Here is a 12609-nt window from a genome sequence, read left to right as displayed (position 1 = left end):
AAAAGGAGTTTTTATGTCTATTGCCATTAGGGGGAAATTGAAAGGGATAGCTGTGACAAGGGAGAGTCTGAGACTCACATGGTTTTACTAACTGTTGTCAAATTGTGTACTAGTTTCCATCCCCCTGAGCCCTTTATTTTTTTCTTTTTCTTTTTATAGTGAACATAGCAGTGTTCTGTGGACTCTAGGAAGGACACTGTCGATATTACAAAATGGAAACCTACAGAATGGGAAAATATTTTTTACAAACTCCATATCCAATAGAAGACTAATACCAAAAATATCCAAAGAACTCCAAAACCTATATACGAGTGTGTGTGTGTGTGTGCGCGCACACGTGAAATCCAAATAACACAATTAAAAAAATAGGGAACATGGAGAACTATCAATAAAGAAATCTGAAATGGTCACGAAATAAAGAAATGTTCAACATCCTTATTCATCAGAGAAATGCAAGTCAAAATGACTCTGAGATTCCATCTTACACCTGTCAGAATGTTTGAGAACAACAACACAAATGACAGCTTATGCTGGTGAGGATGTGAAGCAGGGAGAACACTTCTCCATTGCTACTGGGAATGAAAAGTTGTACAACCACTTTGAAAACCAATTGTCAGGTCCTCAGTAAAATGGGATTTGATCTATCTTAAGACCCAGTTATACCACTCTAGGGTATTGTCTTAGTCAGGGTTTCTATTCCTGTACAAACACTATGACCAAGAAGCAAGTTGGGGAGGAAAGAGTTTATTGAGCTTATACTTCCGCACTGCTGTTCATCACTAAAGGAAGTCAGGACAGGAACTCAAGCAGATCAGGAAGCAGGAGCTGATGCAGAGGCCATGAAGGGATGTTTCTTACTGGCTTGCTTCCCCTGGCTTTCTCAACCTGCTCTCTTACAGAACCCAAGACTGCCAGCCCAGAGATGGTACCACCCACAAGGGGCCCTCCCTCCTTGATCACTAATTGAGAAAATGCCTTACAGATGGATCTCCTGGAGGCATTTCCTACACTGAAGCTCCTTTCTCTGTGATAACTCCAGCCTGTGCCAAGTTGACACACAAAACCAGCCAGTACAGGCACATACCCAATAGACTCTCCATCCTACTAAATGTATACAGCTTTATTCATAATATGCACAAACTGGAAACAACCTATATGTTCTGCAACTGAAAACTGGGTAAAGATTACATAATGGAGTATTTCTCAGGTGTTAAAAGCAATGATATCACGAAATTTGTAGGCAAATGGATGGAACTAGAAAAAATTATCCTGAATTGTTGTGTGCATTTTTAAAATAAAATCCACTCTTATTCCAGCTAGGCTCTGGGTCTAGTATCTGTCCACCAGCCATATGTTCAACACCTACCAATAGCTAATGCTTTTGTGACATACTGGCTCTGCTCTCAGAACAGTGGGCATGTTGTCTGCTAGCCCCTTCCACAACCTGCCACCCTTTCTCTGGCTGGCTCTGCCTCAGTGCTCTGCAACCATCCATCGTGAGAATGGCTGGAACTACCACTCACCTTCCATCAACCATTCACCCCCTTGAATAAGATCACTACAGAGTATACACTCTCTCCAACCCACGTGAATTTTCACAAATGAAAAGTACCAGAAAATCTTAATATTTAAAATCAGCCAGATGTCACAACTACTGTGTGCAGAATCTATTGTCCTATGCTTATCAGCTATTCTATGTTGGAATTCTTCTGGAGGCAGAGGCCTCCACAGGTTATAACCTGAGCTAACTGGGATACATTGTGACTGTCCTCCTTCCTACTTCTCCTGGCATAAAAGAACCTCTATATATCATGTCCACTTGTTCCTCTCTGGGACCTGGAAAACCAGCTTCCATTTCGTCTTCCAGTGATTGGGTTCTGCCATCCTTGTTTAGACAATCAAACAGTTAGGGAAACTCCCCTTAAACTGAGTAAAGCAGCCCAGTTTAAGAAAGGGAAATATAATATGTACTCACATATAATTGGATATTAGTAATTAAGTAAAGGATAATCAATCTAAAATCCACAGACCCAGGGAGGCTAAATAACACAAAGCAATTTAGGTGAGATGCATGGATCTCCCTGGGAAGGGGATATAGAACAGAATATGTGGGTGGAGTGGGAGCAGATGTGGATGGCAACAGCAGGGATCAGGTAGGGAAGGTATGAACAGATGGAGAGAGTACAGAAAGAGATATCAGTAATTGAGGAGAATTTGGGGGAATCAATGTGGAAACATAGTACATTGGAAACTTTCTTTAACATTGAGGATAACGTACAGCGATGATTCCTAGTAAAGTCATTTTGTTCGGGTTTTTAATTCCTTTTCTGAATCATCTTATATACAAGACCACCTCCATGAATGCCCCACACCTTCTCCCTCCCCATTGCCTCTAAGATGGTATGCCCCCACCTATCTACACACTCATAACTCTCCACTCTTCTATGGGGCATCAAGTCTCCACAGGCACAAGCATCCCCTCTCCTACTAATGTAAGATAAGGCACTCCTTTGCTACATTTATTGAGTCATGGACAAGCACACATATACTTTTCGGTTGGTGGTTTAATCCCTGAGAGCTCAGAGAGGTCAGGTTAGTTGATACTGTCATTCTTCACATGGGGTTACAATCCCCTTCAGCTCCTTCAACACTTCCCTCAACTTTTCCATTGGTGTCTCCATGTTCAGTCCAATGGTTGGCTGTGAGTGTCTACATCTGTCTTAGTTGGGTGCTGGCAGAGCCTCTCAGAGGACAACCATTCCAGGATCCTATCTGCAAACACATCTAGGCATCCACAATAGTGCTGGGCTTTGTTGGTTGCAGATGGGATGGATCTCACAGTGGAGTAGTCTCTGAATGGCATTTCCATCAGTCCCTTCTCAATTTTCCCTGCATTTTGTTTTATTTTAATTTTTATTAATTTCTTTATTTATTACACTCCAGATTTTATTCCCCCCATCCACCATCCAACTGTTCCACATCCCAGACCTCCTTGCTGCCCCCTGTCTCCAATAGGATGTCCCCATCCCCAAACTCCCACCCAACCAGACCTCTAACACCCTAGAGCCTCTAGTCTCATGAGTGTTAGGTATATTTTCTTGGACTGAACACAGACCTGGTAGTCTTCTGCTGTTTATGTGTTGGGGCTCTCATATCAGTTGGTGTATGTTGCCTCGTTGGTAGTCCAGTACTTAGAGATCTCAGGGGTCCAGGTTAATTGAGACTGCTGGTCCTCACACAGGGTAGCTCTCCTCTACAGCTTCTTTCAACCTTTCCCTAATTCAACAACAATGGTCAGGAGCTTTTGTCCATTGGTTGGATAAAAATATCTGCATCTGACTCTTTCAGCTGCTTCTTGGGTCTTTCAGAGGAATTCATGATCAGTCTGTTTTGGAAGCACTCCATAGTCTCAGTATTAGTATGAGGCCTTGGGAACTCCTCTTGAGCTGGATCCCACTTTGGGCCTGTCTCTGGACTGTCTTTTCCTCAGAGCCCTCTCCATTTCTATCCCTGAAGTACTTTCAGACAGGAAAAATTATGGCTCAGAGTTTTGACTGTGGGATGGCAACCCCATCCCTCACTTGATGAACTTTCTTCCTGCTTGAGGTAGACTATATGTTCCCTCTTCATACTGTGAGGACCTCCCTTTGAGTCCTTATAGTCTTTAATCTCTCAGGTGTCTGGTGCATTCTGGATGGTCCCCCCAAACTCCCACCTCCAGATGTGCCTATTTCCTTTCTTACTCCTGGCCCTCAGGGCTTCAGTCCATTCCCTTGCACAAAACCAGATCATGTTTATCTCTCCCCCTCACTGACCCCTGTCCAAATCCCTTCCCAGATCCCTCCCTACCTCTACACTTGCGATTGATTTCTTCTCCCTATCAAGTAGGTCTGAGTGGTACATACTAGGGCCCTTCAGCTTGTTGATCTTTTAGAGTTTTGTGGATGAATCTTGGGTATTCTGTATGGGTTTTTTTTTATTGATAACCACTTATTAATGAATACACATCATGCAAGTCCTTTTGGTTCTGAGTTACCTTACTCAGGATGATATTTTCTAGTTCCATCCATTCATCTGCAAAACTCAGGGTGTCCTTCTTCTTAATAGCTGAGTAATATTCCATTGTGTAAATGAACAACATTCTCTGTATCCATTCTTCTATAGTTGGACATCTACATTGTTTCCAGGGTCTGGCTATCACAAAGAAGGCCACTATGAATATAGTGGAACACATGCCCCTGAGGCATAGTGTAGCATGTTTTCAGTATATTGCCAAGAGTAGTATAGCTGGGTCTTCAGGTAGTTATATTTCCAATTTTCTGAGGACCCTCCAGATTGATTTCTATAATGGTTGTACCAGTTTGCCATCCCAGCAGCAATGGAGGAATGTTCCTCTTTCTCCACATCCTTGTCGACATGTGTTGTCACCTGAGATATTGATGTTTGCCATTCTGATTTATGTACTGTGGACTCTCAAGGTCATTTTGATTTGCATTTCTCTGATTACTAAGGACTTTGAACATTTCTTTAGGTTCTTCTCAGCCTTTCAAGATTCCTCTGTTGTGAAATCTCAGTTTAGATTTATTGATGTTTGCCACTCTGATTTATGTACTGTGGAATCTCAAGGCCATTTTGATTTTCATTTCACTGATTACTAAGGACTTTGAACATTTTTTTAGGTTCTTTTCAGCCATTCAAGATTCCTCTGTTGCAAAATCTCAGTTTAGATTTATACACAATTTATTGAATGGGCTGTTTATTTTTTTAGTGATTAACTTCTCCAGTTCTTTTATATATTTTGGATACTAGCCGTCTCTCAGATATGGGGTTAGTGAAGATTTTTTTCCCCAATATGTAAGGTTCCAATCCTGGTTTCCTCTCCAGAAATCCCTATTCCAACCCCATTCCCCTTGCTTCTATGAGGGTGTTCCCTCACCTATCCACCCACACTAGCCTCCCCACCCTGGCATTCTCCTATACTGGGGCATCAAGCCTTCATGGGACCAAGGTCCACTCTTCCAATTGATACATGACAAGGCCTTCCACTGCTCCATACCCAGCTGGAATCAAGGGTTGTCCATCTGTACTCTTCCTCGTCTATGTGCATGTGGTTTTGTCCCTGAGAACTCTAGGGAGTCTGGTTGATTTACATTGTTTTTCTTCCTATGGGGTTGCAAACCCCTTTAGCTTCTTCAGTCCTTTCTCTAAATTTTTCATTGGGACCCTGTGCTTAGTCCAGTGGTTGACAGAGCATCTGCCTCTGTATTTGTCAGACTCCGGCAGAGTCTTGCAGGAGACAAGTAGATTAGGCTCCTGCCAGCAAGCACCTCTTGGCATCCACAATAGTATTTGGGTTTGGTGTCTGTATATGGAATGGATTGCCTGGTGGGGCAGTCTCTGGATGTTTTTTCCCTTCAGTCTGTGCTCCACACTTTTCCTCCTTATTTCTTCCCATAAGTATTTTGTTCCCCCTTCTAAGAAGGACTGAGGCATTCACACTGGGATCTTCCATCTTGAACTTCATGTGGTCTATGAATTGTATCTTGGGTATTCTTAGCTTTTGGGCTAATATCCACTTATTAGTGAATGCATACCATGTCCTTTTTTGTGATTGGGTTACCTCACTTAGGTGTATATTTTCTAGTTCTATCCATTTGCCTAAGAAGGTCATGAATTCTTCGTTTTTAATGGCTGAGTACTGCTTCATTGTGTAAATGTACCACATTTTCTATGCCCATTCCTCTGTTAAAGAAAATCTAATTCCTGTCCATCTTCTGACTATTATAAATAAGGCTGCTATGAACATAGTGGAGCTTATGTCCTTGTTATATGTTAGAGAATGTTTTGGGTATATTCCTAGGAGTGGTATAGCCTGGTCCTCAAATATTACTATGGCAAATTTTGTGAGGAAGCATCAAACTGATTTCCAGAGTGGCTGTACTAGCTTGCATCCCACCAACAATGGAGGAGTGATCCTAAGTTTTTGATCTTAGCCATTCTGACTGGTGTTAGGTAGAATTTCAGCACTATTTTGATATGCACTTCTGTCATGATTGAGGACTTTGAACATTTCTTTTGGTGTTTCTAGGCCATTTGATATTTCTTAGTTGAAAATTATTTTTTAGCCCCATACCCCATTTTTAATAAGGTTATTTGATTCTCTGGGGTCTAATTTCCTGAGTTCTTTGTATATATTGGGTATTAGCCCTCTATCGGATGAAGGATTGATAAAGATAATTTCACAATCTGTTTGTTGCCATTTTGTTCTATTGACAGTGTCCTTAATCTTACAAAAATTTTAATTTTTGGAAATCCCATTTGTTGATTCTTTATATTAGAGCATAAGCCATTGGTGTTAGGTTCAGGATATATTCCCCTCTGTCCATGTATTTGAGTATCTCTCCCACTGTTTCCTTAATTAGTTTCTTTGTATCTGGACTTTTTTATGTAGGGCCTTGATCCATCTGGACAAGGAAATAGGATTCTATTTCCTTTCTTTTTTTAAATATATATATATATATATTTCTATATTCTTTGTTTACAATCCAAAAACTTTCCTCTTTCCCAGTTGCCCCCTACCCATATGTCCCATAAGTCCTTTTCTCTCCATCCATTCTCCTATCTTTCCCCCTTCCCTTTCTTTGTCCTGGTACTCCCCTACAAAGCTGGATCAAGCCTTTCCAGGATTTAACTTTGGTACCTAGTATGTGTCTAGAAAATCATTCATTTCATCTAGATTTTCCAGTTTGGGTGAGTATAGGCATTTGTAGTAGGATCAGATGACATTTTAAATTTCCTAAGTTTTTGTAGCTATGTCTCCTTTTCATTCATGATTTTGTTTATTTGGATATTGTCTCCTTGCCTTCTGATTAGTCTGTCTAAGAGTTTATCTATCTTGTTGATTTTCTCAAAAGCACACCTTCTAGTTTTGTTGATTCTTTGTATTGTTCTCCTCATTTCTATTTCATTGATGTCAGTCCTATATTTGATTATTTCCTGACATCTACTCCTCTTCAGTGTATTTACTTCTGTTTGTTTTGGAGCTTTCAGATATGCTGATAGATAGTGTAAGATCTTTTCTAATTCTAATGAAGGCATTCAGAGCTCTGAGTATTCATCTTATCTTCGCTTTCATTGAGTCTCATAAGTTTGTGTATGGTGTGCTTTCATTTTTATTAAATTCTAAAAAGTCTTTAATTTCTTTATTTTTTCCCTCACAAAGTTATCATTGAGTAGAGGGTATTCAGTTTCGATGAGTGTGTGAGTTTTCTGTTGTTTGTGTTGTTGTTGAAGACAAGCCTTGGTCTGTGGTGGTCTTATAGAATACATGGATTTATTTCAGTCTTCTTGCTTTTGTTCAGGCTTGTTTTCTGTCTGATTATAAAGTTAATTTTGTAGAAAATATCATGAGGTTCTGAGACATTATATTTTTTTGTTTTAGTGTAAAATATTCTGTAGATGATATCTGTTAAATCTATTAGTTTCTTAACTTCTGTGTCACTGTTTAATTTCTGTTTCCATGATCTGTCCATAGTTGAGAGTGTTGAAGCCATCCACTACTATTGTGTATCAACATGTGTTTTGAGCTTTTGCAAATGTGGAAACCCTTGCATTTGGGGTATGGATGTTCAGAATTGAGAGTTTATCTTGCTCAGTTTTTCCTTTTATTAGTATGAAGTGTCCCTCCCATCTCTTTTGATAACATTTGGTTTAGACTCTATTTCATTGGATATTAGAATGGCTACTATATCTTGGTTTTTGTACCGATTTGCTTGGAAATTTTGCCCACACCTTTTATTGTAGGATAGTGTATATCTTTTTCACTAGTGTATGCATTCTGTATGCAACAAAATGCTCGTTCCTGATTATGTATTCAGTCTGTTAGCTTTTGAAGTTCTGTTGGATAATTGAGTTCACTTATGTTGAGGGGTATTAAACAGCCATGTTTGTTGGTTGCTATTATTTTTGTTGTTAATGATATTATTATATTTCTGTGGTTCTCTTCTTTTGGGTTTATTGTGACATGATTAATTTCATGTTTTTCCTTGGGTGTAGTTTCCCTCCTGTGTTGGAATTTTCCTTCTACTATTCTCTATAGGGCTGAGTTACTGGAAAGATTTTGTTTAAATTTAGTTTTGTCATGGAATATCTTGAATATCTCCATCTATGGTGATTGAGAGTTCTCCTGGGCATAGTAGCCTAGCTTGGCATGCTTGTTCTCTTAAATTTCACAAGAAATCTGTCCAAGATCATTTAGAATTTAGAGTCTCTGTTGAGACGTCTGGTATAATTCTGATAGGTGTGTGACTTTATATGTTACTCACCCTTTTTACCTTACAGCTTTTGATATTGTTTCTTTGTTTTGTGGATTTAGTGTTTTGATTATTATATGACAGGAAGAATTTCTATTTTGGTACATTATATTGGTGTTCTGTCAGCTTCTTGTATATTTATGATCATCTTGTTTTTTAAGCTAGCAAAGTTTTCTTATATGATTTCTTATATTTTCTTATATGATTTTGTTGAAGATGATTTCTGGCACTGTACATTGGGAGTCTTCACTCTTTTCTATTCCTATTATTCTTAAGTTCAGTATTTTCATTGTGGCCTAAATTTCCTAGATGTTTTGGGTTAGGAGCATTTTGTACTTTTTTTTTTTTTTTGACTGCTGTGCTAATATCTTCTATGGTATCCTCTATGCTTAAGATTTTCTCTTCTGGTACCAGGGAGCCAGGAGACTCCACAGCATTCTGTGCATAGCCTGACAGTGATCTCCTAGCAGTGCTTTCACTTCTGAGAGCAGAGGTGAGATCCCTACCTTCTCTCTGGGGGGGGTGGGGCGCGGGGGGACCTGCTAGGAGCACACAGGACCTTAGATCAGTGGAGCAGGGGACAGAAGACTTCCTGCCGCAATTTGCGCCAGAAGCCAGCAAACTCCACAATTTTCTGTGCATAGCCTGCCAGGAGAGAGATATCTCACAGCAGTGCATTCACTACTGAACTCAGAAGAGTAAGGACACAGGCTTATAGGACCACAGGAGGAACAAACTCCAGCCAGAGACAGCAATACCAACTAGCACCAGAGATAACCAGATGGCAAAAGGCAAGCACAAGAACCCTACCAACAGATATCAAGGCCACATGGCAACATCAGAACACAGTTCTCCCACCACAGCAAGTCCTGGATATCCCAACACACTGGAAAAGCAAGAGTTAGATTTAAAATCATATATCATGATGCTGATAGAGGGCTTCAAGAAAGACTTAAATAATTCCCTTAAAGAAATACAGGAGAACACTCATCAACAGGAAAAAGCCCTTAAGGAGAAAACATAAAAAAATCCCTTACAAAAATATAGGAGATCATGGGTCAACAGGCAGAAGCCCTTAAAGAAGAAACACAAAAATCCCCTAAAGAATTATAGGAAAACACAATCAAGTGAAGGAGCTGAAAAAAAATCCAGGATGTAAAAGTGGAAGTAGAAACAATAAAGAAATCACAAAGTGAGACATCTCTGGAGACAGAAAACCTTAAAAAGAATTCAGGAGTCATAGATGTAAGCATCAACAACAGAATACAAGAGATAGAAGAAAGAACCTCAGATGCTGAAGATATAGAAAACATTGAATCAACAGTCAAAGAAAATGCAAAATGCATAAAGCTGGTAACCCAAAGCATCCAGGAACTCCAGGACACAATGTGCAGACAAAACCTAAGGATTATAGGTATAGACCAGAGTGAGAATTTATATCCTAAAGGCCCAGTAAATATCTTCAAAAAATTGTAGAAGAAAACTTCCCTAACCTAGAGAAAGAGATGCCCATGAACATAGAAGAAGCCTTTAGAACTGCAAACAGACTGTGCCAGAAGAGAAATTCCTAAAGGCACATAATAATCAAAACACCAAATTCATTTTTATTTTAATTTTTTTATTTGAGATAATTTATTTACATTTCAAATGATTTTTCCCCTTTTCTAGCCCCCCCACTCCCCGAAAGTCCCATAAGCCCCCTTCTCTTCCCCTGTCCTCCCACCCAACCCTTCCCACTTCCCCGTTCTGGTTTTGCCGAATACTGCTTCACTGAGTCTTTCCAGAACCAGGGGCCACTTCTCCTTTCTTCTTGTACCTCATTTGATGTGTGGATTATGTTTTGGGTATTCCAGTTTTCTAGGTTAACATCCACTTATTAGTGAGTGCATACCATAATTCACCTTTTGAGTCTGGGTTACCTCACTTAGTATGATGTTCTCTAGCTCCATCCATTTGCCTAAGAATTTCATGAATTCATTGTTTCTAATGGCTGAATAGTACTCCATTGTGTAGATATACCACATTTTTTGCATCCACTCTTCTGTTGAGGGATACCTGTGTTCTTTCCAGCATCTGGCAATTATAAATAGGGCTGGTATGAACATAGCAGTGCATGTATCCTTATTACATGGTGGGGAATCCTCTGGGTATATGCCCAGGAGTGGTATAGCAGGATCTTCTGGAAGTGAGGTGCCCAGTTTTCGGAGGAACCGCCAGACTGCTTTCCAGAGTGGTTGTACCAATTTGCAACCCCAACAGCAGTGGAGGAGTGTTCCTCTTTCTCCACACCCTCTCCAACACCTGCTATTTCCTGAATTTTTAATCTTAGCCATTCTGATTGGTGTAAGGTGAAATCTCAGGGTTGTTTTGATTTGCATTTCCCTAATGACTAATGAAGTTGAGCATTTTTTAAGATGCTTCTCCGCCATCTGAAGTTCTTCAGGTGAGAATTCTTTGTTTAATTCTGTACCCCATTTTTTAATAGGGTTGTTTGGTTTTCTGGAGTCTAACTTCTTGAGTTCTTTATATATATATTGGATATTAGCCCTCTATCTTATGTAGGATTGGTGAAGATCTTTTCCCAATTTGTTGGTTGCCGATTTGTCCTCTTGATGGTGTCCTTTGCCTTACCAAAACTTTGTAATTTTATGAGGTCCCATTTGTCAATTCTTGCTCTTAGAGCATACGCTATTGGTGTTCTGTTCAGAAACTTTCTCCCTGTACAGATGTCCTCAAGGGTCTTCCCCAGTTTCTTTTCCATTAGCTTCAGAGTGTCTGGCTTTATGTGGAGGTCCTTGATCCATTTGGATTTGAGCTTAGTACAAGGAGACAAGGATGGATCAATTCGCATTCTAGGGATACAAATTGGAAAGGAAGAAGTCAAACTATCATTATTTGCAGACGACATGATAGTCTACCTAAGTGACCCAAAAAACTCCACTAGAGAGCTCCTAGAGCTGATAAACAATTTCAGCAAAGTGGCAGGCTATAAAATCAACTCAAGCAAATCAGTGGCCTTCCTATACTCAAAGGATAAACAGGCTGAGAAAGAAATTAGGGAAATGATCCCCTTCACAATAGCCACAAACAGTATAAAGTATCTTGGGGTGACTCTTACCAAACATGTGAAAGATCTGTATGACAAGAACTTCAAGACTCTGAAGAAGGAAATGGAAGAAGACCTCAAAAAATGGGAAAACCTCCCATGCTCATGGATCGGTAGAATCAATATAGTTAAAATGGCCATTTTGCCAAAAGCAATATACAGATTCAATGCAATACCCATCAAAATCCCAACACAATTCTTCACAGAGTTAGAAAAAGCAATTAACAAATTCATCTGGAACAACAAAAAACCCAGGATAGCTAAAACTATTCTTAGCAACAAAAGAAAATCTGGGGGAATCAGTATCCCTGACCTCAAGCAATACTACAGAGCAATAGTGTTAAAAACTGCATGGTATTGGTACAGTGACAGGCAGGAGGATCAATGGAACAGGATTGAAGATCCAGAAATGAACCCACACACCTATGGCCACTTGATCCTCGACAAAGGGGCTGAAAATATCCAATGGAAACAAGATAGCCTTTTCAACAAATGGTGCTGGATCAACTGGAGGTCAGCATGCAGAAGAATGCAAATTGATCCATCCTTGTCTCCTTGTACTAAAACACCAAATTCATTAAACAAAGAAAGAATATTAAAAGCAGTAAGGGGGAAATGGCAAGTAACATATAAAGGAAGACCTATCAGAATCACACCAGACTTATCACCAGAGACAATGAAAGCTAGAAGATCCTGGGCAGACCTCATACAGATCCTAAGAGAATACAAATGCCAGCCCAGGCTACTATACCCAGCAAAACTATTAATCATCATAGATGGAGAAACCAAGATAGTCCATAATAAAACCAAATTTACACAATATCTGTGTTCAAATCCAGTCCTGCAAAGGATAATTGAGGAAAATCTGAACACAAGGAGGGAAACTATACACTAGAAAATGCAAGAAAGTAGTCTTCCAACAAACCCAAGAGAAGATTCCCACACAAACATAAAAATAACATAAAAAAATAACAGGAAGCAACAGTCACTATTACCTAATATCTCTTAATAATAATGAATTCAACTCCCCAATAAAAAGACATAGACAAATGAAATATTTCTTATGTAAATCTTCAATTTTATCAGAAAATGTTTATAATTCCCCTTTTAATTAATTTAGTAATGTCTCATGTCTACCATTTTATCTGCATTATTTTTCATGATAATCTTCAATTTTAATGTCTTTCTATA

Source organism: Apodemus sylvaticus, chromosome X (genome assembly GCF_947179515.1).
Source record: "Apodemus sylvaticus chromosome X, mApoSyl1.1, whole genome shotgun sequence".
Lineage (NCBI taxonomy): Eukaryota > Metazoa > Chordata > Mammalia > Rodentia > Muridae > Apodemus > Apodemus sylvaticus.
This window is presented reverse-complemented; position numbering follows the sequence as displayed.